The sequence below is a fragment of the Vulpes lagopus genome, chromosome 1 (genome assembly GCF_018345385.1).
Source record: "Vulpes lagopus strain Blue_001 chromosome 1, ASM1834538v1, whole genome shotgun sequence".
Lineage (NCBI taxonomy): Eukaryota > Metazoa > Chordata > Mammalia > Carnivora > Canidae > Vulpes > Vulpes lagopus.
Window position 1 is genome coordinate 91,618,915 of NC_054824.1, and position 26,126 is coordinate 91,645,040.

At 36.5% G+C, this 26,126-nt stretch overlaps 1 protein-coding gene across 8 annotated transcripts in view; it reads right to left on the reverse strand.

The window, feature by feature from the left end:
• Positions 1-26,126, reverse strand: part of BBX (BBX high mobility group box domain containing) — a 271,785-nt gene that overhangs the window by 199,515 nt on the left and 46,144 nt on the right. Inside the window, exon 1 of one of the 8 annotated variants that reach the window (XM_041743886.1) lies at positions 19,227-19,359. The exons of the other annotated variants lie outside the window; for them this stretch is intronic. The gene's annotated coding sequence lies outside the window, so the exon portion shown is untranslated. Of the gene's footprint in view, positions 1-19,226; positions 19,360-26,126 lie in introns of those variants that run through there. 8 annotated transcript variants of the gene reach the window in all.

The window sequence follows — 26,126 nt, forward strand, 5'->3', positions numbered from 1 at the left end:
CAGGTCTCTGAGATTTTGAATAAGAACTCGTAAGTTCAAAGAATTAAGTGACACTGCTATATTAACACTCCCATCTTCAACTTATTTATGTCAACAAAATTTTACAGCATATACATTAAAAAAAGAATGAAAAACATAGTAAACTCTGCAATGAATAGTCTCACCCACTGATATAGGAATACAAAGTAAAGCACCAATAACACATTTAGAGATAATAGAAAAATACAATTTTATTGGAAATTTATTATTTATCTTAATTTGTTATTCACACACGTTATTTTCATCAACTGTGTTCTAGAAATCACTGTAATGATAGCTTTTTTAAAAAAATCACTTACAGGCTTATGGTAACAGTAAGTTAAATTTTGTTACAAGGAATATAAGGTCATCCAAAATATAGATTTTTAAGCATAATAATACATAAGGATAAAAATTTGGTGAGAAAGGTGTAGTAATAAAGACCTCAAGAAGAAAAACTAACTCTCTAAAACTTCAGACTGTTGAAGAGTAGTTTGTAAATGGATAATGCTAGTTTTATATAGCTACAGAGTCTGATTCAAATAAACACGTTTAAGGAGGATAGAACAATTTTACTGTGAAATTTCAATATTGGGATGCCTGGGTGGCACAGGGTGGGTTAAGGGTCCAGCTCTCAGTTTCAGCTCAGGTCATGATCTCAGGGTCATAAGCCCTGCAGAAAGCTCCTGCTCAGTGGGAAGTCTACTAAGATGGGCTCTCTCCTTTTTCCTCTGCCACTCCCCACATCCTCCCACACTCTCTCTCTCAAATTAATAAATCTTAAAAAAAAAAAAAAAGAAATCTCAATACTTATAATCAACAACAATTTTACCATTAGCAAATGAGTTAAACTTATGACAAAAAATTTAAACGTCAATGAGAGAATCCACAGTTTTCAAAATTCTTACTGGAGCAAAAATGTTTAAAGACCATTACACTGGTCACCCTTCATTCCAAAGCACCTCTGAAGGGTCACTACACAGTTAAAAAAAGAAGAGGAGGAGGATAAGGAGAGACCTAGAACCTCAGGAAATGAGCCGCTTTGAGCAACTAGGCTTCCCAGTTACCCATGGTTCTTCTTTTAGTACCACAAGTTTTGTCTCCTAATTTTAAGTCACTATAAATGAAAATCTTCTCAAAATGAGGAACTCATTCTCGTCTTAGACCACACCAAAATGATTTAACCTTTTATGAGTGTTTCTCACGCAATTTTCACTAACTGTAATCCTGCTGGGTATTCATATAATGCCCCAAGACCTCTGATGCTCCTCCTACCTGGCTCTCTGGATTCCTGCCAGCAAAGTGGCAGATATTGTTCAATTCTGGGCCCACTGATCACAGATTGCCAGCCTGTGAGCTGAGGTACTGAAACTCCTTGAGCTCCAACCTTCTTCCCTATAAAAAGAGGCTAATCTTACCTTCCTAAACTACCTTACAAAACTGAGAAGAGTTCAGAAGTGAACGAGCTTCACTTAGAGAAAAGGGATGTTTTCCCCTTTTGGTCAGGTTCCTCCTATCACTTCTCCCCAGTGAGTGTCTATGTGAAGCTCCCCTTTTCCATTCTAATTGCTATGACGTATGGAAATCAGCAAAAAGCCAACTAGATCTGTTTAATTCTGATAAAAATTGTTTAAGCCAAGAATGTATGTCTTTTATGAAATACATCAAGTTGGTGACTTATTCTGAGAGGTCATTTAGGTTCTGGATCATAAACATGGCTGGATGGCTGAATAATGTACACGGAGATATCACTCTGTATACACACCAAAACCTCAGTCTGAGCTGGCATCACACAGTTTCACTGAAGGGTGAGGCCTAACATTCTTAGCTATGACCCCCTGCCCATTCATTTTGGTATCAAACCCATCCCATTCCCAATCACCAACACACAGGTGCATGTTACTTTTACTAATTCTCTACTCACTAAATGTTTTTGCTTATTTGGTAGTCCAAAGCTTTGGTCTCCAGGCTACTACTCCATCTAGTGCCCTAGAACCTGAGGTTCACTTCCAGAAGCACAAAATAAACCTCTCACTTTCAAAAGTAGCAAACACAATTCAAATAACATCAAAGGAAGATAAGGTTTTAAAAAGCTAATTGATAGTACTTGTTTTATTTAAAATGTCCATATGATAAACTAGGCACCTTATCCCATGAATTATTATGAGGCTACTATAATTGTAGTCTCACTTGATCCTGAACCTGAGCCTCAAAAATATTTAAGGGACTTGCTCAAAATCAAGAAAGCCAGAACTTGAACTCAATCCTGCAAATGGATGGCCCGGCAAAGTTCCCTGGGAAATGTACGAACCACACTGAAACTGCTGATATAATCAACAAAAAGTATAGTGAGAAGCTGTGGCAGGACCCCCAACCAATCCTGTGATTCCCACAGACCATCAGGGTTTCATCTACACAGGGGGCTTTCTGGAATTATGCAGATCTCAGTCTGAATCTAGACCATGTGACCTTGAAAAAGTTATTTAACTTTTCTAAGGCTCAATTCCCTCATCTGTAAAAGACAGTAACAGCTTCTATAAGGTTATTGTTGGGATTAAAAGAGATAGTGTCCTGGGGCATCTGGACAGACTTGATTTGGGCGCAGGCCATGATCTCAGGGTCCTAGGATCAAGCCCTGTGTTGGGCTCCCAGCTTAATGGAGAGCATGCTTCAGGATTCTGGCTCTCCCTCTGCCCACCCACCCCCACCCCGCTCTTGCAATAAACAAATAAATCTTTAAAATAAATAAACAAGAATAGTGCCCTTAGCACTGCCCCAGTTATAATCTTGCATTTACTAAATAATAACTAACATTTGTGAGCTCTTACGGTAGGACATGTCTTAATTCATCTAATTCTCCCTATAACCCTCTGGCATGATAGATACTACATTTTTTCAATGAGGAAAGACTGTCCAAGAAAGCCTAGGGTTCCAGAGCAATGAAATGAAAGATCTGGCACTGAGGCTAAGCAGCCTGACTCTAGAGCTCATACTCTGAACTATATGAACTACCGTGCACTGCCTCTCTTAGAATGATTATAATGAGGGCACCGCACTTTTATTCTCACCATTACTCAACCTTTTCTGTAGTTAGCCTGGAGGGCCACCCTGACAAGGAGACAATGAGCTGGGAATCTAAGTGAGATGACAGGAATGAGGGCTGCAGGGATGAAGCTAGAAAGGAAGACAGTCCTTGGAAGAGAATAATGTGCAGAATGGAGAAACTACATGGACGCCTGAAATTGGGAACACGAAAAACTATCAGCTACTACACTGGGGGGACGGGACGGGCACTTAGCCTAATAAAAACAAACTTACATTTATAAAATCTTAATCATTTATAAACTTATAAACTTTATTAGGCACTTAGTCTAATAAAAACAAACTTATAAAAATTTTTATCCAGTAAAGGAATACTAAGAAGGAAAATGGCAAAAACCTGGCCTATGATACAATTTGGGGTCTACTCCTTGTCTATTTAATAACTGTTATCTGCCCCTGGGGGGGAATGTGATGATTTTAATCAACTCTCATTGGTGACCTGATATAGGCAGAATGAAAAGCATTGACCTCGGAAAGTATCAGAGCCCAGCAAAATGTCTCTCTCAACTACTAAATTGCAACTCTATTCCTTCGGCAAATCTTAATTCCTATGCTCCTGCAAGGTTACTTCTGAGTTCCTTTACATAACATGTTCTGGTTTTTGAATCCACATTATTCTCCTGTATGGCTGCTGTCTAAATCCAAAGGCTGGGGTTCTTTTTGTTTGTTTGTTTTGCTTTGTTTTGGTTTTCTTTCACTTAAAAGGACTGGGGGAAAAATCAGTCTATTTCCTTCATGCAGAGTTGGACTGCATCCTCTGTGTCCCCAAAAGCTCTGCATGTGATGCTGGTAAAGTCCTGATGGCTCTCATTGTTTCCTCACTACCCTGTAACATCTCATAGAAGAGAATCCCCATTTTTGTTCATCTTTACATCCCCAGCATCTAGTACATTATGTTGCATCCATAAACGTTAAAGAGATTAGATGAAAATTCTCAAGCCTGTTTTCCAACTCCTAAGGTTTCTTTTGCCCCTGAGCTTACTCCAGAACCCATCTCTTTAGATAGTGACCATCTTAGATCACCAAAATGGATTAGGATTTTGTGGATTTGTGAGGATTTATCTGGCAATTGGTTGGGGAAATAGGAAAGGAACACCCTTGAGTTGATGTTTCAGTATCCATTTTGCGCAAACTATGCCCAGCATTCAGTCTTCAGACAAAAGACAGGCCTCAAGGTTGTAATCACTTAAAATGTACTGACTGACCAGCTCAAGGGGCTTTGTTAATCCCATAATATCTGGCACAAGGTCAGTGTCAGATAAACACTTTTATATTGGTTGATTAATTGCTGCTATCAGAACTACCACAGGCCAAATGCAGACTATCCTTGAAGTACCACTGACCAACAAACATGTTAAAAAATTTAACAAAACACCAGTTAGTCTTTAAGAATTGGCTGTATAGAAATAAAATTAGAATTCAATATAGTCAGACAATTTTTATAAAAACCCTAATATCATACTTCTACTTTTTTCATATAAAGAAGGTCTTTGAAAAATGTAAGGTTGAGGCACCAGGGTGGCTCAACCGTTGAGCATCTGCCTTTGGCTCAGGAAGTAATCCTGGAGTCCTGGGATCCAGTCCCACATCAGGCTCCCAGCATGGAGCCTGCTTCTCCCTCTGCCTGTGTCTCTGCCTCTCTCTCTCTCTCTCTCTCTCTCTTTCTCTGTCTCTCATGAATAAATAAAATCTTAAAAAAAAAAAAGAAAAGAAAAGAAAAGAAAAATGTAAGGTTACTTTAACCTAAAAAAACAAAACATTCTCCCATTAACTAAATGGAACAATCTAATAGAAATTGTTGGCCCTTAAAAGTGTGTGGGGGGAGTGGCAATATTCAGGATCAATGATCATCCAGTTTTCCTGAAATGTGCCACATCTGATTGCTATTTTGATCAATCTAAACATACCTATTTGAAGAAGTTACCTGAAGGCTCCCAAAAACTGCACATGCCCCTTATGTTAAGAAAACCTGGGCTCACGTGCACTGGTAAACACAAACAAATAATAAACACATAAACTTTGAAGTTTCATGTTGTTGCACAGATCTGTTTTTGAATCTTTCAAATTTCCCTATGATTTCCTAGCACGATTAGACTCCAAGAGACATTAATGTTGAGCATTCTGTTCAATGCTAACGCTATTATACTAAATATCACTTTAAGAGGTTTTTAAAAATCAGCATCTTATAAAGAACACCTAGTTATCTTAATATTCTTTTAACACAAAACATCTTAAGAAAATTAACTTTTAAATTTCTTGATGGGGTTAATCTCTTCCATACAAAGCCTTAGTCATAGCTACCTACAAAGCCAAGTCATAGTTACCTACAAGTTATAGCTATAACAAGTTATACAGATAATGCAAAAAAAAAATTGAAGTATGACAATTATAAAGGTTAAAATGGCATAAATTAGCAAGTTACAATTTCTCCTCACCACATACATTCAAATATGTTCTTTATACTTTTGTGAAAAATATTTCAAGTATCTAGAGTCAAGTACTCTGTCTCAAGGAAATATTTCTATTTGTATTAAAACCTTTTAAAATAAATAGAATATTATCAAGTATAAAATTTCAGTACTCCTTCTAACTGTGTACCATTACACTAAGAGTTGTAACATTTGTTGATTTTTATAGTTTCTTCCAAACAAATTAATCGTATTTGGTAGAATTATATTCTTTCAAATCAGATTACATATCACTTACCCGTGTGTTCTTTTTAATCCAACACTTTGCCCCCAAAAAAGGTTTATTTCTCCTCTACTCTAACATCTTTCTGGCTCTAAGAGGTTTCCTATGTGAAAGTCCTCATTTGTCAATGCCTCAGCTGGCCCCTTTTAAGGGGCACAAACATCTTGAGATGGGTCTACAATACACTAACACTTTACAAGATGAAAATTTAGCAAACATATTTTACAACACAGTTTCACTTCAGAGAAAACTACTGAAATATGTATTATGTCCAAATTTCATAGAGAAAGACCCTGAGATCAAGAAAGGGCAAGCATCTCACCTACTTAATGAGCTGAAAAGTCAAGCCTTGACTAGGTTTTCTTATTTGAAGTCAAGTGCTTTTAGCATACACTGGAAAGTTTAGAGATGTTCGTTCATCAGTACAGTATAAAATTTATGGGAGGGGGCACCTGGGTGGCTCAGTCGGTTAAGCATCTGCCTTCAGCTCAGTTCATGATCCCAGGGTCCTTAGATTGAGCCCCATTTAGGAGGCTTGCTCAACAGGGAGTCTGCTTCTCCCTCCCTCCCCTCACACTCTAATAAATAAATAAAATCTTTTAAAAGAAATTATTTTTAAATTAAAAAATAATGGAGAGGAAGAATTATACATGCTTCTAAAATGCCTCCTTCCCCTCCTACCCACTTTGAGCACCTGATTGTTTCTGCATCTTAAGCCAAATCTTTTTAAGTCTTTTATTGGACTTGCAGAACTCCCTGAATTCTCTAACCATTGTTCTGATCCCTTTTACTCTTTCATTATTTTTGTGACTTTCTTCACTGTCCTATGAAAAATGAAGAACATTAAGAGCCTCATGGAAAATTATCTAAATTCGTTTTCTTTAGATGTGTTATAGTATTAAAAAAAAAAAAAGGCTTCTTTTAGAATCTACAAGCACCACAGAAGAAGGAATATATACCTTGAAAGCTAATGATATGATTCTATCCTTAATCTATAATTCTATCCTTAAGACTATGGGGGAAAAAGAATCTCTCCAGAAAGGAATTAACCTTTAGGAAACTGGCCAATTCCCAAGAGTGGATAATGCCTGGAAGCAGGAGGCATTAAGGGTTGTGTTAAGGAGGCAAGGTCATGAAAGGTCAGTAACAAAGTTTCCGGTAATCCTGGGACAGGCAAAGCGGTGACTTCTGTTGGGACCACACACAAACTGTGCTGTAACTGAGGAGTGGAACCCTTGACCTCATATTATCTTCCAAACCCAAGTACTGGTCACAGGCCCAATGGTGTAGCTTTTGATGATGGAGTAAATAATAATAAGCTCTCAGAAGTGAGAGAGAGAAACAAGTACCCCTACATGAAAGACAAGGGAGTCACCTGTGTAGGCAGGAGGTGCTCTGGATGGAGCTTAAACTTTAAAGTCACTTAAAAGGAATAGGAGAAAAATTGGTAACATAAGAGGGGTGAACATTTAGAAATCTGAAGTAAAACAGATGCATATATATAAACATTGTAAAAATAATGTTCTGCTTAACCATATTATAAAGCATATAACTGATTATTTGATTTATAAAATCTTCATGCTTAAAGCCGGTACAACAATACTGGTCCCAAAGAATGGTTACTTATAAAAATATTTTCAAAAGTGCTTACAAAGGTCCACTTTAAGGAAATACTTCATATTTGAAACTGTAAAATTCTAGATTGTACTCTATATATTGTATCTATAAACTCTATTATACATGAATATATACAGTCCTAGGGGAAAAAAAATGATGGAAAGCACTAAAACAAAGGCATGAAAGAACTAATCAAAATTCATGGAGCGTGATGCATAATCTCTAGCCAAACTGTGGAAATTACCCTTTTAAAACAAATTTTATTTTGCCAGATCTTGCCCTTTCTCTAAATACATCTGTGTGCCTTTTCTGTGATAATGAAGGCCAAGACTCTCGAATCAGGCATGGAGAAATACTAAAATATTTCCGTACGTGAGCAATAGTCAAGATTTGACTGCCTTCTTAGATATCTTCCCAGAGAAAATGAAGAGCACAATTCCACTTCTGAAACTCTGAAAAAGAACTGCTATGTGGCACTGCTCAAAAGCCAACTCAACACTTGGGCTTTCCTACTTCCTCTGGTGGATCTTCTTGAAACATGCCAAGAATCATTTGATCACTTAAAACCAGTGCTGATGAGTTGGAAGCAGCTGGAGTACATGAATCAGTGGTCATTTCTCTGTTGTATTTTTGTTTTCAGATAATTATCTGGAGACCCAAGAAACCTGATAAAAAAGGCTCCCTGAAGCAAGGGAAAGAACACTGGGGGTTAGGAGGTAGAAAACCTGAAGAACAGTTCTGAATTAGGATTAAAAAGCTTTGACTTCAAATGTTCTTTAAGTATTTTCTTCAGTCTAATAGCTTTGCTTTATCACTCCTTTTTATAAGCTTTTGGAGGGTAAGCAACCAAATGCTTTTCTTTATCTTCTGAGAGCACAAGATAATTTCTCAAATAGTAGATGTTCAAAGATACTTATCAAGTGTAATTAATAAGCTCAAATAATAAAATGTTTTTCTTCATGTTTTCCCCACTAGATTTTAAAAATAGGAGAAAGAGGATAAAAATGAGGCCTAGGGATCCCTGGGTGGCGCAGCGGTTTGGCGCCTGCCTTTGGCCCGGGGCGCGATCCTGGAGACCCGGGATCGAATTCCACATCGGGCTCCCGGTGCATGGAGCCTGCTTCTCCCTCTGCCTGTGTCTCTGCCTCTCTCTCTCTCTCTCTGTGACTATAATAAATAAATAAAAATTAAAAAAAAAAAAAAATGAGGCCTAAAGGCTCAAGTGGATATGTCAAAAAGGCCAAATGAAGTTTCATAGGGCAGGGTAAATGGGTGTAACACATTATCACTAATTCAGACAACAGAGATGTTCTTTGTAAACATCATTTATTTCTTACCTAATACAGAACTTTTAACTTCTCACATTCATGAATGCTCACGAGTAGCTTATATATATGATTTTTAAATTAAGTATCACCTCTAATCACGCTACTATTAACATGTTTGATGCCCAGTATTTTTTCCTGTAACCCCCAAAGCGTGTCACATAAATAGGTACTCTGCCTTTGGATCACGCTGTATGTTCAATTACTTCCCCATTCTTTTTTACTCATATACATTAGTTCTAGGAAAAATAACCTAAGCATTTCCTCATGTTCTTAAAAATATTGATGAACAGGGACGCTGAGAGGCTCAGCAGTTGAGCATCAGTCTCAGTCTCTGGCCCTGAGCCTCAGGGCATGATCTCCAGCCAGGCCAGGGATTGAGTCCCAAGTCCAGCATCAGGTTCCCTGCCTGTTACTCCCTCTGCCTATGTCTCTGCCTTTGTCTCTGTGTCTCTCATAAATAAATAGGTAAGATCTTAAAATATATATGTATATTAATGAAAAACAACAAAAATATTCATGAACATACTCTAAATGGCTGAATTTTTTTACTGGAATGTGGAAACCCAGATACAGAGAAATTAAGCATCTTGAACAATGTCACCCAGTTTACAGGCAGCAAACTAGGATTTTGAACCTGAAATGTGTGATTCCATGCTAGTAACCAAATTGCTTCTCGAGCGCACACTCTTTCCACCTACATCTCATTCAACCACATTAGCTCCTGGCTTCTCTCCAACGTGAAATGGCTGCTCAATCCAGGCTGGCTTCCTTACTAATCCTACTCTCTACCCTTCTATCCCCTCCCCCTCCTGGCTCCAAGCTGCTCTTCTTACATTGTGACCACATTGTTCATACAGCTCCCTTTTGTCTATGGGTCACTTGCTCCACCTATTCAAAATCTGACCATCATTTAGGATCTGGCTAATGTCCCCTCCCCTCCATATAAGGTCCTGCAAAACAGCCAAAACATTCATTCATTCATTCATTCATTCAACTCATTCAACAGTTACTTAATACCTACTGGATACCAGGCACTGCTTTGAGCACTGGGATAAAAAGAGCAAAATAGGGCAGCCTGGGTGGCTCAGCGGTTGGGCACCTGCCTTTGGCTCAGGTCAGGATCCCAGGATCCAGGATCAAGTCCCAAATCATGCTCCCTTAGGGGAGTCTGCTTCTCCCTCTGCCAATGTCTCTGCCCCATTCTCTCTCTTTCTCTGTGTGTGTGTCTCTCATGAATAAATAAATAAAATCTTAAAGGAAAAAAAAAAGAGCAGAATAGATAAGGCTTCTACTCACCTAGGAAGAAGATAAACAAAAATAATAATAATAATTTGGCAGTCATAAATATTATTAAAACCAGGTGATTTCTGTACTATTTCTGGATGGCTTTCTGCCAATTTGCTGTAAAACTCTGAATTACTGAAGGCAAGTATTCTGTTTTGTGTTTCAAGCCAGGCATATAATAGGTACTACAAGGATCGGTAAATTAATACATGTAATAAATGAAGAGGATGAAAGACTGGGTGAAATGATAAATGGACAAAAGGATAAATAAATGAAATAAACAACTTCCTCAAACTGTGACACTTTCTCTCTTTAAGTTTTACTTCCCCCAAGTAGGTTGTTCCCCCAACTAGTTTGAGGATCAACAGCCTACAACCTGCAGATCTGTGTTGGTCTGGCCTTCCCAGCAAAGATGAAAATGAATGAGTGATTTTTGAGCAGGCCTTCCAGTTAAAGCGTGATTCCCACCATCTCCTATCCACTTACCCAATGCCCAGTTCCCACAGTCATGCTCTCTGCTTTGCTTCTGCAAGCATCTGCCTCAGTACATGTTCTCGGAGGTCCCAACAACTTAATAACAATAGTTATTGTTATTAAGGTCCCAACAACTTAATAACAATAGGCAGAAACTTGAAAAACTTTGTAACATAATCTTTACAAATCTTTAGAAATCTTTAGGAATTCTAAAAATAACAATTTCTACTCCAGATTATCTAAAATTACAGTAAGATCCAAATCACTCCAATTAATGCGACTAAATTCTCAAAAGTTTACCAAAACTAATTTCATTTATCTGTAAAAAAAATGTTAAAATTTTCTAAACATTCTAAAAAAGTGGTGGGATATATCTTTAAATAAAGCATGATAAAATGGCAAAGCGCACAACAGTGTGAAATCACCTACTTATATTGCAGGACACAATCACAGGTCATAATCAAGGACACTGTTTCTTAAACTTACTTAATTAACCTTGACAACAAAAATAAATCCACAGACAACACTGTGGACCACAGTCTAAGGAATACCATCTTAATAGCTAAGAAATTCACTTTAGATGCATATTTGTTAATAGTATCATAAATGTAAATGCAAACTTTGTGACAAAAATCCAATAGCAATTTCAGTTATAAGTTTACTAATCAGACCACCTAGAAAATACATTTTTTACATTTATCATCTAAATAAAACATAAAATTTTTTTTAAAATCCTCATTAGGAACTAGATGACACCTGAGGATGGGTCTATTACTTGACTCAAGTTTAAGAAACCAGATCTAAAAAATCACAATGAAGAGCTCTCAAGAAATGAATTCATGTACATTTGTGGGCAGATATATATATGTACAACAGACTGAATATTTTAATCAAAGTTCATTTCTGATTAGTATTCAAATGCTAGTGATTCTTAAAATTTTTACATTTTTCTGATTATTAGCTAGCATGGTCTGACGGACAGTTAATATATAAGTGAGCTCTTTAAAATAGATTACTGATACTTAAGAGAATCGTGTGGCTGAATTATCTGGGCCAAATAACTACCCTCTATTTATTTATTATTAACACTTCTAATTCTACATTGGGTTTTCTTAAAATGAGAACATTTATTTAACATTCAAGGTATACGAAAGAGCATTGGAAAATATATCTGAAATTTGATCTTTTATTGTTCTTTCATAAAAATGTCCAAAACTTATAAATAAAGTGTGGACCCAACCAATAAGAGTAATTACAGATTGAAATCTGAAGATTCTGGAACTTCTTAGTTTAGGGGTTACTGACCTCTGTGCAAGAAATATACTATAACCAAATATCTTGCTTCCTTGCATCTTCCTACTGTGTTTTAATAACAATTAAAATAAAGTCGCTTTTTAGTTTTCCAGAACGTTTTATTTATACACACACACACACACACACACACACACACACATTTATATATATTAATGGTAAGTTAATACCATTAAATCAGTATTAATTTACTGATCCCTGTAGTACCTATTATATGCCTAGCTTGAAACACAAAACAGAATCCTTGCCTTCAGTAATTCAGTTTTACAGCAAATTGGCAGAAAGCCATCCAGAAATAGTACAGAAATCACCTTGTTTTAATAATATTTATGACTGCCAAATTATTATTTTTTGCTTATCTTCTCTTATATAAGATATATACATGTTTATATTTACGTAAATATACATATAAAATTATATATAAAAATATAAATACATATTTATATATAACTATATATACAGGTTTCCTATTGTGGAAATACTCCACTTACTATCTCAAGTGGCTCACACCAATTAATCATCACTAAAAATTATAAATTTTGGTAAAACATTTTCCAATGAAAGCAAAGAACCACAGAAAAAGAAACAGAATCATATTTTCTGCAGTACTGAGTAAACTAAAAGCATCATAATTGGAAAGAAAGTTTTCTTATAAATATCAGAATTACCAAAAATATAATACTTTAAAGACTTTTTCATTGTATTTGCTGTCACATATGCAGTATGGGCCTTTGGAGAAGCTATTTTTTTTCCCCACTTTGAAATACAGATATTTCCTTTTTATCTTAGCATAAATAATCAGCTCCCAATTCCACCTTCAGGTACATACACTCTCTCTTCCTCTTTTCCAAGTGAAATTTTTGGAATGATTTGTCAACAGCAATGATCAGCTATTTTTCCCTTACTTGCCCTTAATCCACTGCTATATGGCCACTCTTATCCCCCTCCATTTTTCAAAAATTACTCTCTATAAGACCCCCAACGGCCTATGGATCGCTAAATGCAGTGGTAGGTTCACATCCATACCTTACTGTTCCCCCCACTTGGGTTACCGACTTGTCATTCTCTTAGAGGTTTCCCTCCTGGCTCTGTGCCAGTCCTCATTCAGCTTCTGTACTAGTTCAAGCCACTCCATCTGGCTCTTCCAGGCCTTGTTCCTATACTCCCCCCTGCAATGCTGTCACCCAAAAGCCTACTAATTAAGATTTTGATTGAAATATCACTTCCTCAAAGAAACCTGCCCTGCTCCTAAAGATTTGGTCAGCTCCTCATTTACAATAATTCTTTTACAACCTACCCCATTCTTCTGCATTTAAGCATTTATGAAAATCTGAAATTTAAAAAATGCATGAGTAATTATTTGACATCAACTGTCTTTACTTTTAAGGGGGTCAGGTTAAGGAGCTATGCTCTCTGGTGTCCAACACATAGTATTCTATACATGAACATGTGAAGGAAGAAATGGAGAAGGAGAGACAAGAAGGTAGGGAGGAAAGGAAAACTGTGTTTTGATAATTGACTGACAAATTGATAATTATGAACTTTGATTTTAAAAGGTATGTAAAACTAAAGAAAAAAACAGCATCACTTTAATAACTGGAATCAGATATTAAAAACAAACCAGCTGCAAAATTAGCTAAAGTTCAGAATAATATTTGAGATACTATATGTAAGTTAAAAGCACAGTTTATCCCTAAGATTGAAATGACTAGCATGTTTGTAAAAATCAAGACAGCCTTAGAAAACAATAGTTCCAGAAATCAAAACTACTCAGGCTCAGCAGAAATCAGGTTATAATGAAGAAAAACATAAACATATTAGAATTAATATTTTTTAAACATGAATTAACATTTTAAAACTATTCTGTGACTCAGTTTGCTCTTAAAATGATAAATAAAGCATTAATTATTCTAAAAATCTAGTATCCTGTACTGTTCATTCAGGCTATTTCCTTACTCATAAAATAAGCAGCTGAGTTGCTATTAGCTATCTGTGAATTTCGTTCCTAAGAGTTATATCAAGAAGCCTAACACAGTAACATCCAAGTTCAAAGATCAAACATCAATCAAAGACTTCTGAGATTAACTATTTAAAATACAAAAGATTATAGGCCTAAAAAAACTGAGAAAGTCCTCTGAATAACCAAGATTTGTTTTATTAATACCCAACTAGTTTCATATTTAAAGGCATATTTAAAAAAAATAAATAAATAAAAAATAAAGGCATATTTAAAGGCAGGCCTTTAAAACTTCACCACATGCTGACTTTTATTTTGATCACTATTGCGATATGGTTCATTATCTTAGTAGCAAATCATATAACTAGACTGCTAACTGCCTTGAGAATAGTCAAAAAAGGAACAGGATAGTAAAAAAAAAAAAAAAAAAGAAAGAAAAAAAAGGAAAAAAAGATAAAAGCACAGATCATTCTCTAAAGAACAGCCACAGAGGGCAGCCCTGGTGGCTCAGCGGGTTTAGCGCCGCCTTCAGTCCAGGGCGTGATCTCGGAGATCCCGGAGATCCCTGCATGGAGCCTGCTTCTCCCTCTGCCTGTGTCTCTGCCTCTCTCTCTGTGTGTCTCTATGAATAAATAAAATGTCAAAAAAAAAAAAAAAAAAAAGAACAGCCACAGAGAGCATTTAAAGTGTGGCAAAGTGCACAACGTATCTCCGTAACACATACCTATACCATTCCATTCATCCTAACAGCAGTAACAGTGATTTTAAAATATCAAAGAAAGTAAAATTTTGTTTATATAATTCTATTTAGCAAGAGAGTGAAATATATCGTTGAAAGTTTAACATTTAAGCTTAAGCTTTCAAAGAGTTAAAAACTATTAAAAACAAAAGATTCTAGCACTTAAACTTGCAATCAAACTTTAACCAGCACATTAGCACAGAAAGTACTATCTTATTTATATGCCAATGGCTTTAAAATAGGAAAACACTAGTAAGACAGTAATATTTATACTAAGAATACTAGTAACACATTAGTGAAAAAAGAACCGTTCACTCACGATTAAAAACAAAAAGACAGAAAGTCCTCTCCTTTGTTGAAATTCATGGCTGGAAGCTGTCCTGTAGTTAGTATTAATTGTTGGGCATTTGGGTGGCTGTGGGTTTTTAAAGACAGCTACTTATCTGACAGACTAAAACAACTTTTCAATCACAAAGACGTAACTTCAATACTTTTGTTTAAAAAAAGAAAATCGGTATTTTAAAAACCCAAAAAATCTTAGTGTTATAAACATTGTCTGGACACCTGGATAAAACTGAATACAATGTGACTTAGAAACAGAAGAGCTGGGCAAAGGTGGTCCAAAGATACAAACTTCCCAGGGGACAGAAAAATGTTGTGTAAAAAAGTTTCTGTATATGCCATATGTATACCAAAAATTCTTTAGGTAAAAACTGCACAAATTTTTGCGAAACATTTCCAAAAGCATATAACAATTTTGCAAAAACACTTACTACCTATATAGAAAGTACTTTAAAAATACTTTTACCAGGTTACTATGAATATTTTAATAAAGAAAAAGTTGGCCAAAATATCTGGTGTCCTAACAAGCTAAGATGAGATGACTGCTTCTGCCTAAACCTTTGAAATAAAGATGTTTTTAACTTTGAGATTCTCTTTTTAAAAAGAAGTATTTTGGCATATATATATCCGAAATAAACATGTGCCGCTGTAGATGGAGTAATACTGCATACAAATTGATAGCCCCTAAAATCTACGTTAAGACCTGTAACAGTAATAATGATATAGCCGAATTCCTTTTTCAAAAAAACAGACTCTTAAAGAACACAAGAATGATTAAGCATTAGATTTAATAAACTCTACAAATTCTGCCCTGCTGCTGATAAACTGCATTCTTTACGTATAATTCAAATAAGTTTTATTACCTTAAATTTCTATTTGCAAACAGCCAACTCAGGATATTAAGTACCGAGGACGTATACAACGTATAAGAACTGAGTAACGTCATCTCATGCGCATAGCAGAGGAGTCCAATTAGCAAACTACTAATTATAATTTGGCATATAATTCCATTCTTCGAACTACTTTATAAAAATCTCTGCTTAATTCTACAATTATTATCTAACATGTACAAAGCACCGTTAGGCCCTGCAAGACCAAAGAATGAAGAAAATAAAGCCCCTTCACCTCTTATTTGGTAGGAGCAAGGCATTCATGAATAAAAGATCACAGAAGGGAAATCCCCAATTTTGGACTCCTGAAGGAGACTGGCCCGCATAACCAAAAAAGATTCAGCAGAAATGGAGAAAAGGCTATTCCTTCCCTAGGATGCAGGGGAAGTGTCTTAGATTTCTCTCTTATCTATCCCACACTTCAGAACTTAAGTGTGATCACTCTATAAAAGTTCGGTAACTTAAAGTATGATTAAAGATATTTTAAGACAAAACTAGCAGCTTCCATGAAAAAGTAGAAGCTTGGTTTAAATTTGCTCCTAGTTAAATATAGATAATTCTTTAAGCAAAATTCATTCAGGAATTCACTTGTGAATAACAATTAAAAAGGTCAGCTTCAGATCAGATATCAGGTAGACTTTAGGTCTCCCATTATTTTAAATATTTGCATAATTACAAAAGACTAAATCATGAAATTTAGCATCTCTTATTAAAAATAGTGACCAGGGGATCCCTGGGTAGCACAGCAGTTTAGCGCCTGCCTTTGGCCCAGGGCGCGATCCTGGAGACCTGGGATCAAATCCCACATCGGGCTCCCGGTGCATGGAGCCTGCTTCTCCCTCTGCCTGTGTCTCTGCCTCTCTCTCTCTCTCTCTCTCTGTGACTATCATAAATAAATAAATAAATAAATAAATAAATAAATAAATAAATAAATAAATTTAAAAAGAATTTTTTTTAAATATTGACCATTTAATAATTTAAAACCATAGGATATTTTTTTCCTGATAGCATACCTGTATTACTCATATTTTTGGTAAATACTAAACTATTAAGAATTCAACTAAAGTTTAGTGTAACTGACATCAAAAGACAATGTTCCTTTACTAAAATGAATCCCCTAACGAACTCTTAGTTTTGAGGCTTCAGTAAAATAAAACAAATTGTTAATATGTATTAATTACATGAATGTGCTAGTATAAGATAACAATCTTGAACATTCAAAGAAATAGCAAGGATGACAATATTGAAGGAGAATAGTGAGAATAATAAGAAGGGAAAAAATTAACAAAAAACCTTTAGCTGTGAGACATCTGCCAAAATACTAGCACAACAGAAGCAATGTCTTTGAAAATCAGATAAAAAGGTAATATAAACTCCTGGTAAACAAAAATTCTTTATTTTTTCATTTCTGAAAAAGAATGATGCATCAGTAGTCTATTTTGATTATGTCAAACTTTCATCATTTCCTATATCTGAACTTCAACTCTATCAACGATGTCAAGCAGTTAAAATGAACTAGACCCACTTAACTGCCTATATAATGTCATAAACAACTCAAATTTTACCTAAAAAAATGACTGGCTTTAAAAAATCTGCTGCACAATTGAAAATGACCTTCTCAAATACAATGAGAAGTTACTTGGGGGTGGAGGGGGGGGATCGACTGCCATAAATATGTATTATATAAGTAACAAAAATACCCTAGAACTTGCCAACTCATGTTCTTAAAACTAGATTTAAAAATTAATTCTAGGGCAGCCCGGATGGCTCAGCAATTTAGCGCTGCCTTCAGCCCAGGGCCTGATCCTGGAGACCTGGGATCGAGTCCCATATCGGACTCCTTGCATGGAGCCTGCTTCTCCCTCTGCCTGTGTCTCTGCCACCCCCCCCCCCCCCCGCTTCTCCCTCTGTCTCTCATGAATAAATAAATAAATCTTAAAAAATTAATTCTAAAGAAAATGATAGTAAAACTTAGAAGATATTCAATCCACCAAGGGTACTTCTTAAGGTCCCTACAGGATACTGAGAACACAAGTACAGAATGAAGACAGAGTTAGAAAGAGGGATCCAGCTCAATATCAACATAAAAGCTGGCTGCAAAACTGGGGAAGGACAAACTATACACACCATGGGGATTAAACTCCTTTAACTTCTTCTCTCTGGTCATAAAAGAGGCACCCTCAACATAGGTTAAGTGTCTATGTAGAAAGAAGCATAAAGAAGTCTGTTGAGATGGGAGGGACTGCAGCATATCCATCAACATTTGTTTGAAAAGACCTGCCAGGCTTTCAGGAGTTACACTTAAATAATGTGACCCTTCCAGACAGGACAATAAGGAGACAGATTAGACCCTTCAAGGGATGATTCATCTTCCGACACATGGCGAGAGGGGGATCCAATATAAAGCTTGGATTCTGCATGTTTGCTTAAGCGTCTGGGCAGCTCCCAGTGTGGCCCTTTAACTAACCAGGGAATGGAAGGCACCTACAGTCTCAGGAGAAGGCCCCAGAGTGCGCCACAAGACCAACAGCTCTCCCAGGCCAACCTTCACATAAGAGCACCTGCTTTTCGCCTCTTGTCTGAGCAGAGGATGATTCCCAGCGCCAAGATCTGCCGGGGTGCTTGCTCACTCCTTTACAAGACCTGTCACCGGACTCAGATTTTGAAGAAAACTCTTCAACATGAGCAGTATAAGGAGACAACGAAAAGCTAAGTTCCAAAGCAAAGTATCTCAGCTCTAGGGGGAACACAAAGACAAAGGGAGAAGAGGGATCTCATGTGCTCTACACAGGTAACTCTTCCCAGCCTGGTCCTTCCCTGGTTTCTCACTGCTCCACAAACTTGAGGACTACCCCATGTACTGGAGGGCTGGAATATAAAATGGCAAGGTCCTTCAAGGCCCACAGAGTTACTCTATCAGTTACAAAATATTTGAGGGACCAGTATTTAAACAATTGCCTTTCCTATTACCTCAAAAGCCTCCGGGTTAACCCATCCCTATCAGGTAGCTACCCTCCTGCAAACGTCTTCCTTTCTGAGTCCACCAGGCTCCAGCATTTCAAAGGACAGGGAAAATGTGACCGGCAGGTGACCAGCCCACACTCTCGTGGCCCGGGGAGCAGGAGGGATTCTTCTCCCATCTGCTCACCGTGAACTGTGGGGCTGTGGCCTCACGGAGGAGGAAGCGCCTGCCTCCCAGTGAGCTGAGTGTGCTGTGCTTCTCCCTCCTTCCTGCAGATGGAGGCAGCCAGGGAAAGAGCCTGCTCTAAGGCCAAGAGCCCCTCTGCTCTCTGAGCAGACAGACGGGAAAACCAGGACACAGAAAGCCCCATGCCTCTGTGAAAGGAGAAAGGAGTTAAACGCGCAGGTGCTACTGTTTTCAAAATATTGTAAAAATTCTAATCTGGCCACTAGTACCTGACATTTTTTGTACATACCAACCCTGATGAGAAATAGGTTTCCAATAACTTTACCCATTGGCAAATGAAGTTTAAACTCCACCCTATCTTCCAGAATCAAGTCTGTGTCCCCTCCGGCTGGAAGGCAGTGTGGTAAAATGTCCTCTCCTGAATGAATTTATATTCAAGTTGCTTTCTCTCTGGAGCTCCTCGCTGTTGCCTGGAAACAGGAAACCCTTCCCACCTACATGCTTCCTGACTACCCCCCACTCCACGGTCTCCCTCTTACAGTGCGATGAATGTACCTGGCCACACTTCTACATACTATTTGTCTTAAAGAAGAGCCGATTCTTTTAAACAGAAATTTTACCATGTGACTGCTTAGGGAGAACATTAACTAGCCAAACAAATTAGTTCCAAAAACTTGAATTTCTTAGGCAACAGAACACCACCCCTCTTTTCTCCCATCCCTGCAAAATGCACATTAATCTAAAGCATTCTAAAATGGTGTGTGTTAAAACAAATTTACTAAAACAAACGTGTCAAATAAAAACAAAAGTTATACTGAGTTTTTTTTATGCTACTGCTTTGCCTCACTGATCTTTCTCTGAAAACCTTTCCTGGCGTAAGAGAGCACAACATGTCTTTAATAGCACCCATACTTGAGCCACCAGTCACCTTAGTACCCCCTTACTTCAACACCCACATCACCAACTGCTAAGCTCTCATGGAGTTCTCGTTATTTACCCTTCACTCACTCGACCTTTCCTGTCCACTCCTTTTGCCACCATTGAACTTTTAGGTACCAATTAATTTTCATTTAAGATCACTGCAGCAATAAGAGCTACTGCTGTTATTATCAATCACTTAGAGAATACCATGTGCCAAGAGGCAGAGAAGCCATTTATATATTTCAACGCACTATTCCTTCCAATAGTCAATGGGACAGGTACTTAAGTTATTATCCTGCTTTAAAGATGAGGAAATGGAGACTTGGAGTTTAAGTAACTTGCACAGTCATACACTAAAAGTGAGGCTCAAATTCCTCTCCCAGCAAGACAGAAGCAGAATATCTTTATCTTCCAATCCCTCCTTCTATTCCTACTGACTTTTCTCTTTGGAAATGTTGTTTTGATAAATTTAAAACCACAAATGTGCATTTACTTCTTTGCTAGGTGAATCACATTCTGCTTCACACTCTCCAACAGTACCCCACAGTGGTCCACCCCCTCCCTTTAGAGAGGAACAGGTGTTTTAGGGATCCTTTTTAGTATTTTAATTAATAGGATGTATGGTAACAAATTTTATATGCCTTTTAGAGATGCAGTAAAAAATAAATTTCTTCTTGTGATTTAATGTTTATAAAGAGCTTTGGGAGAAAAAAAAGTTCTAAGAAAAGTTTTGGTCAGTTCCTTATAGCCAAAGACACAAGACCCTCACACTAAAACAAGATTCACAAGGTAAAAACTAACCAGAGAGATCAATCCCTGGAATGCTGACTTGACTTGTACCTAAAGAGTCTTGAATGTCAGAAAGTAAACCTGAATCACAAATTTATTGAGCTTATAATTTTGTCCTGTTATATCCTATAGAACTATGAACAAATGTTTGTTCATAGTCCTATAAATCTTCTTAAACTTTGGCCTTCATATGTACGAAATATACAAATGAGGTTAACTATACCCTAGATCAAACAAAAAAAGCCCTCTATGGCAAAACTGAAAATTAGAAAACTGACAAAGTTAGTGAGTTGGTGAGGTCAGTAAGTTGAAGTTATACCTTGTTAATGAGAATTTCCAGATAACATATTTTCTGGTAAAAAATGTAGGTAGGGTTTTGATTCTTAAACATACTGAAAAAAAATCACTTACGTTTGTGCCAACAAAATCATAAAATAGCCATTCAATTCCATCCAGGTGTAGTGCTGTGATCTACTAGCCACCTCAGTGTCAGCATGTCCCTCATATTGTTTCCCCCCATCTGCAAACATAACGACAGCAACCCTGACCCTACCAACAGCTTGTTCTGAAAATCAAATGAGAACATGGCTAGGATATAAAAATACAAAGGTCGTTCTTCCTAATGGTATCTTCCTTGGCTCTTACCACATTTTAAAGAGTCAAACATACAAAAAAGACTTGAAGTCAGCACTCCTATAATTTCTGGCACACATACTTTATTTACCTAGATTTAGAAACTTCTGTTTTCATTTTTATTAGAACTTTGGAGACATTATGTTACTCAAGGACTACGTGCCTATTAAAATTATTTAAACTAAACATAATTACCCACAGAAATCAGGCCAGTGACCAGTACTGTATCGGCAATTATCAAAAATAAGATTTTTACTTAGGAAATTTTCAGTGCTGGAAATTAGATTTATCTTAAGCTAAAACCAAAACTGTAGAAGAAATGGATGGATGATGTGGTACATAATAAAACATAAAAAATATAATCCTGTACATTACTTCTTTAGACCACAGATAATCCATTCCCATCAGATGGCCAGTGTGAGCAACACTGGTGGCAATTCTGCCAGAACTAAAATATTTGTCAGCTAGTAAGTTTTTGTGTTTGTTTTTTCCCCTCAGTGAAAAAAGCCATGCCATTCACTGTGAAATATAAGATGTCCAAAAACATCTTATTCGCCAGAAAAGTGATATAATCACACAAATCCTAGATAACCAAACTGTCTATGAATGCTGACAACACAATGAACGAATATCAAATAAACCTGAAGTGACATTATTAAATATTTTCTAAATTTATTATGACTGATAATGTAGTACACAACCAAATAGTCTATGCCTTCATGAAGTGGTAAGGGAAGAGGGGGGAAAGGGAAAGACAATGAGGGTTTTACTATTTTTAATTAAAATTATATGATTAGACAACTAAAGAAGGGAGAAAATTCTTTACAAGAAACTTTATCATGCGACAAAATGTTTTTAGGCCTAGATTATCCAGGTAATGGTATTGGTTTTGCCGCTAGACTTTACAAAAGTAGAACCAGTGTGTGTTTAATTGCCAGCTTCATCTGTGGATTTATGTAACTCTTCAGTTCTATTACACCTTTCCATTTGTCCTTCTCTGTTTTTAAATCTGAGAACAATTCTAACAGTCAGTGGTCAGCTACTTGGGGTGTTAAAACCTAACTGGACATTTGAATAATAACAACTATGATAGCACCTCACTGGCCCAGAAAGTCCCCTTGAGTTGGCTTACACTGCCCTCTACAGCCTTGAGTCATCTCTCTGAAAAATAAATCTGTATTTTTATTATGTGGACAACACCAAAGGGTCAAGAGATCTTCTTCGGCATTTGGCTTCGTCTCTAAATTAAAATTAATAATGCTGATTTGAGGGCTGAATTTTTAAATAGTTACATACCTTTTTATCCACTTTCATTCATTAAACTCCTACCTGATGAGGAACTTCCTTTATTTCATTTCAAAAAATAATTATTGAGTACTTATTATCATATGACAGTGTGCTAGATGTTAAGAATACTGAAATATATATGACATGATCCTTTATCTTTCATAATTCCCAAACAGCCTAAACTATAATACATAATAATAAAAACTATGGACTTGAAATTCATTTCTTGAAAGATCAATCTAAAGCTGCTATACTCAAAGAGTGAAATAACCTGTACCCATATATATTTTAACACGATGTTATATTGAAGTAAGAGAATGCTGGGTTTGAATCTGGAGTTCTCTATTAGTTGTGTGATCATGGAGAAGTTACTTAGCCTTTCTGGATCTCAATTTTCTCATTTATAAAATGGAAATGTTTATATAATTCTTACCACTAGTTTTGGGGAAGAGGAACAAAACCTTGAAGCCATATTGCCTTATCATAGTGAGTATTCAATAAAAGATAGTTATGAAATTATTTTTATTGCCCATGTACACATTCCAAACCAAATATGGCAGACACATAGTATGAAAAAATGTTAGTGTATTTATGAAGACAACAAGAGATTTTTTAAGTAAGAACTGTCCTGAAAATCCAAAACTGTATATTTCCTCTAAAATCTATTGAAGGGGTGTCTGGGTGGTTCACCAAGTTGAGCATCTGCCTTTAGCTCAAGGTACAATCCCGGGTCCAGGGATGGGGTCCCAAATCGGGCTCCCTTGCGAGGAGCCTGCTTCTCCCTCTATGTCTTTGCCTCTCTCTCTGTGTCTCTCATAAATAAATATGAAATTCTTTTCAAATAAAAAAACAAAATAAAAATAAATAAAATCTATTGAAAATTAAAAACCAAGCTACAACTATGTCTCATCTATAGTTTCATTTTTAAAGCCTACATATTTTCAAACATTTTAGTATTTGTACCTCAAGAAATTTAGAGTTTAGACAAATATACCAGATGATTTTACCAAATCTTCAAAGGTATTTTTTTTAAATTTTTATTTATTTATGATAGTCACACACACACAGAGAGAGAGAGAGAGAGGGAGAGGCAGAGACACAGGCAGAGGGAGAAGCAGGCTCCATGCACCAGGAGCCCGACGTGGGATTCGATCCCGGGTGTCCAGGATCGCGCCCTGGGCCAAAGGCAGGCGCCAAACCGCTGCGCCGCCCAGGGATCCCTTCAAGAGTATTTTTAGTCTCCATTAAATATAACTTAATTTTTTGTGGTGGTGTTCAGATTTAATCTATGTATATATTAAAGAATCATAATCGTAAAACACTGAAAAAGTTTCACCAATGTAGGCTAATTATTATGAATATGACTTTATTCCAATAATAAGGATACAAGATTGAATATAATCTTTTCATTGTTTTCAGTTGGTTAATCTGTTTATTACTAAATTGGGATAGCATTAAAAATTAATATGTTACAAATTTACTTAAAATTTTTAAATAAGCCAGAAAACACATGTATTGGTATACTGGTGGTAAATTAAATGGACTGACCTTTTTTGAAAACAAAATTAACAAACAGGATGGCTCACAACATCATTTAATGGAATTTTGTTGTTCTATACTCTTTAAAATGGACCTCTTATAACAAAGGTAAATCATTTAATTCCAGAAAAAGATTAGCTCTCTTAGTTATACTTCAATAGGTAATAATCGTTTATTTAAATGATAATTTAAATGCTACTTTTTTTTTTTTTAAGATTTATTTATTTATTTATGATAGACATAGAGAGAGAGAGAAAGAGGCAGAGATACAGGAGGAGGGAGAAACAGGCTCCATGCCAGGAGCCCGACGCGGGACTCGATCCCGGGACTCCAGGATCGCACCCTGAGCCAAAGGCAGGCGCTAAACTGCTGAGCCACCCAGGGATCCCCTAAATGCTACTTTTTAAAATCACCCTGTTTCACATTTGTATAATAACCAAAATGACTATACTATATAGATGGCAATTTCAACTTTTAAAAAAGAATTTGTAAACAAACTAATAATCAGAAGGTTATGAAGACAGGAGTTTACCTGTAATTATTTTTTTAAAAGATTTATTTATTTATTTATTTATTTATTTATTTATTTATGATAGACAGAGAGAGAGAGAGAGAGAGAGAGGGGCAGAGGGAGAAGCAGGCTCCATGCCGGGAGCCCGACGTGGGACTCGATCCCGGGACTCCAGGATCAGGCCCTGGGCCAAAGGCAGGCGCCAAACCGCTGAGCCAACCAGGGATCCCCCGTTTACCTGTAATTATAAAGTATTTAGATACGAGGACAAACTAACATGCAACTACTTTCAATCTCCAATCCATTTCAGGCATTTTTGGCTTCTCTGAAAAGCAACAATCTTGATAAAATAGCCCCCTGATAGGCACCAACGGTCTCAAGAGAATGTACCAAATTTTAATTTTTTGCTCTTATTTCAAAAAAACAAATGACTGTTTACAAATCCTTTCACTAATAATTTTTGAGAAGAAAAAATATCATCTGAACATCTGAATACTACATTTCCATAAAGTTTAGGAGACACAGAATTTCAGATCTGGTCACCAGCACAGAGTAAAATTCTGTCAGGAATAACTGTACCATCCCCAAGTACCTTTAAAAATAAGGTAGTATTTCCAGTCTCTTAGTCTATCATGATGATAATCTCCCATAACCTTTATTTACTCTTTCATATTAAGTTGCTAAGTGATTTCTTCGCAAAATAAGTACATTATCCTTTGAAAAAGAGTAAATGCCCTACACAGTCAACAGCAAGAAGGAGAGAACACACACCAATGGTATCTAGCTCAACTAATGAATCCCAACAAGTAGGTTAACTGATGTGCACATGCCTATGTTCACACACAAGGACCAAACAGTGAGCAGAAAAACAGGGATAAAAAATAAATAACTCTAGATTAGAAACATTGTTGAGGGTAGGCCAAACACACCTCTCTTGAAAATAACTGTTTAACACAGGAAGTTTAAGAAGCCAATAGGAGAACCAATGGTGAAAAAAGTTGCTTCTGCAGAGAATTTCAACAACCACAGCAACATGATCAGTCACTTTTCAAGGGAATAAGATTTCAAGAAATTATCATGGATATATTCTTGGGGTTATTGTAAAAGAATTGCTGAATTCAATGAGGTAAAAGTAAAATATCCTAGTACAGTTCCTGGTCTACAGTGAATAATAATTTAGCTAGTATTACAGTTATGGAATATCATGCCTACAACCATACAGAAGAGTGGCATTTCTAATCACAATTTTGCCATAAAGCTGAAGCTTAAACAAAGGCATCAAGTAACCAGTCATAACACAGTTAAGTGGTAGTGAGATAAGATCTGAACCAGGGCTGTGTGATTATTGGAATCTATATGCTTGTAGCAGAGATATATTTTACATATACTTTAAAATCTTCTGGAAGTATTAAAAAGAATCTTGCAACCTAGACACACAACTACGGAAAGCTTAGAAATATTTATTGAACTAAAAGACTGAATAGTAAGTATACATCACTAAAAGAATGTCACTGAAGAATGAGTTATTGAGCTTGAACCTGAGTC